Below are 3329 nucleotides of genomic sequence, written 5' to 3'. Positions count from 1 at the left end.
CATCTCTTTCTTTAAAAACCTCAAAGTCATTTCTCCTAGGTAAGACCTAGGGAATTATAGCAAATGGGAGATTTTTGTCGCTTGAGCAAAAATGTCATGTTGAAAAGAAACTGAGTTTCATGAGTGTGTTGTCAAAATTCAGCTATTAAGGAATCAGAGGAAATGACTTCTTCAAATTTCAAAAAAGCAGCTCATTTAGAATCCCTTCTCTGAGCACATTCATATTGAATCACAACCTCCAGGATAGCATTCAGGACAACCGGCTGCCTGGGGATCTCCTTTTTATGCATACATATATGTCAGTATTGGGGCCGGGCATGTGGCCCTGTGGTTAAAGTGTTTGCTGTGTAAGCACGAGGACCCAACCTTGGATCCCCAGAACCCAAGTGAAAGGGGTGGCTCACTTGTAGTTTCAGCCTCTGGGCATTGAGACCAGATATCCAAAGCAAGTTGGCTTGCAAAGCCATATCTAGCCACATCGGCGAGCTCTGGGTTGGATTGAGAGTCCCTGCTCCAGTGCGTACAGTGGAAAAGTGATTGGCGATGACTCCCGAGATAACCTAGGAGCTCCACATGCACCTGTGCACAAGTCCACCTCCATACACACAAACGTATGCAAATAAAGACCACACACAAATATAAAAAGTTTTATAGTCAATATATGCTCAGATTGCTGCATTTTCAATCCATGTTTCAAGATGGATCTTCTGACAGAATCCTGCTAGTACTTTGGTAATTTTCAAGGTTATGGCTGACCAGTCTTCTCAGAAATAGATGACGGTAGGACACCAACTTATTTATTTATAAATGTATTTGTTTGTTTATTTATTTGTATTTGAGACAGCGTCTTACCATGTTGCCTTGGCTGACCTGGAACTATGCGTAGACCAGGCTGGCCTAGAACTTACAGAGATCTGCCTGCCTCTGCCCCTGCCGCCAAGTGGATCTGATGCCCTCTTCTGGTGTGCCTGAAGACAGCTACAGTGTACTCACATACATAAAATAAATAAATTAAAACAAAACAAAACAAAACCAGACCACATCAGGGAGACGGCTCAGCAAAGTACACACTGCTAATCATGACGACTTGGGGGCTCTGGCAACCATGGGGAGCAAGGGGAGGCCTTTCACCTGCCTGTAACCGCAGCCCAGGGCAGTGGCCGCAGCCCAGGGCAGTGGTGGTGTGTGCGTCACTGATGGATCCCTGGACCTGCCTGTAAGACTGTCTGGCAATCACAAAACAACAAAGTGTGCCAGGCATTTGGGATGATACCTGTGATCCCAGCACCCCAAGGCAGAGGCAGGTGGATCTCTGAATTTGAAGAACCCCAGGCCAGCTGGGCATCCACAGTGAAACTCTGTCTTGAGCTGGGAAGCTGCTGAGGAAGATACCTGATGTCAACCTCTCATCCCCTCATCTCCACGTATGCTTTCACACACACACACACACACACACACACCACAACACACATGAAAAAAAAAAGCTCTGAAAAGCAGTATGTAGACAAGCTTCATTCTTCCAAGCCATGTCTTTTGTGATGGTTTGTATGTGCTCGTCCCAGGAAGTGGCACTATTAGAAGGTGTGACCCTGTTAGAGTAGGTGTGTCACTGTGGGTGTGGGCTTTAAGACCCTGATCCGAGCTGCCTGAAAGCCAGTCTTCTGTTTGCCTCCAGAACAAGATGTTGAACTCTTAGCTCCTCCTGCACCATGCCTGCCTGGACACTGCCATGCTTACTGCCTGGATGATAATGAACTGAACCTTGAACCTGTAAGCCGGCTCCAATTAAATGTTGTCCTTATAAGAGTTGCCTTGGTCATGGTATCTGTTCACAGCAGTAAACCCCTAAGACATCTCTCTAAGTCTAAGTGAAGATTTGTAAAATTTTACCTCCCAGTGTATAAAATGAGGGCATGATCGCTCCAAGATATGGTTGAGGAGGTTTTTATTGTAGATGCGAGGGAGAGCACAGCCAGAGGCATCTGGAAGAGTCCAGAGCAGAGAGAGAAAGTACACTGTGCATGGGCAGTAGACTGATCCGGGCCGTGAGAGGAGAGAAAAGAGAGGAGGTCAATCAGACCAAGAGAGAAGACCAAAATGGCCAAAATGTTGGGGTTCCATAAACCTGAGTGCACGGAGCCATATTGGATTTGGGCCTAGCCGCTTTATGACTGCATGGCTCAAAGTGACTAGGTGACTCTGGGCTGTTTGGCCACAGATACTCACCCCTAAGATGACTGCCTTAAGTCTTAAGATTGTTGGACAAAGCCTCTCCCATGAATTTACGGCACAGGAAGATAACATTCGAGGGATGCCTCAGCTCGAGCAGATACCGGTTATCTCCTCAGTCAACACCCAGTGTCTCTACCACCTGACCTCATCGCCTGACTTCTTTGCCTCCAGCTATCATTGCCTATACCCTCATCTCCCCCTCCTTCACGTTTCACAAAGGTCACTCCCCCTACCTGAAAGCCTTAAAAGCTGTAATGTTCATCCCAATAAAGGAGACCTTGACAACAGAATCTTGCTTGGTCTCCTTCTTCTCTTCACCCCCATTTTGGCCCACAGGTAGAAAGCCTCCTCGGGACCCTGAATAACTGGGTCCCCGCTGGCGGGGACACCTGAGAAGCTGGGAGGGGCAGCCCATGAGCTGAGATGTTTAGGGTAGGCTTCGGGTGAGTAGAGGAGTCAGGGTACAGCATGGACTTTGTAATAGACTTGCCATGCTGAGAGCCCAGAGGACAGCATGCACTTTGGTACGCCAATAGACACCACAGGCAGCCCAGTTTCTTTTGGACCTGACATCTCAGCCTCTTCTTGAAGATAAGGATGACATAATCTCTTCTGTATCTGCTTCCTGGCTGAAATGAGGGTGTCCTGTGAGGGCCCAGGGAGGCTGGTCACCCAGAGGCTGGGAAGGGAGAAAGGCATGCAGGCTGGGGACATGTGCTGTGTTCACTGCCCAGGTTTTATGGGACTGCCTGACACGCCTGAACTGCAGGCCGCTTTGACGCAGTCTGGGATGCAGGTTGTGAAGGAATTACCTGGGTCTGGTGAGTTCTCAGTAGTTCTGGAGCAGCTTGCAGTCTTGGATTGATTGGAAATCTGCTGGGACAGACGCAGATAGACTGAGGACAGAAGGTGGAGTTAAGGACCTCAGGGGAAATCTATCTTGAGTTTACACTTGAGACTTCCAGGCCTGTAGTTCTGGTGGTTGGGGGAGACCAGAGGAAGGAGAACTACCCTTATGGGGAAGCTAAGTTAGGGACAAGCAGTTGTTTGACTGGAGCACTTACCTGGAATCCCTTTGCAATGTGAGAGGTGGATCC

The sequence above is a fragment of the Rattus norvegicus genome, chromosome 1, assembly GCF_021556685.1.
Source record: "Rattus norvegicus strain SHRSP/BbbUtx chromosome 1, alternate assembly SHRSP_T2T, whole genome shotgun sequence".
In the NCBI taxonomy this organism is placed as follows: Eukaryota; Metazoa; Chordata; class Mammalia; order Rodentia; family Muridae; genus Rattus; species Rattus norvegicus.
This window is presented reverse-complemented; position numbering follows the sequence as displayed.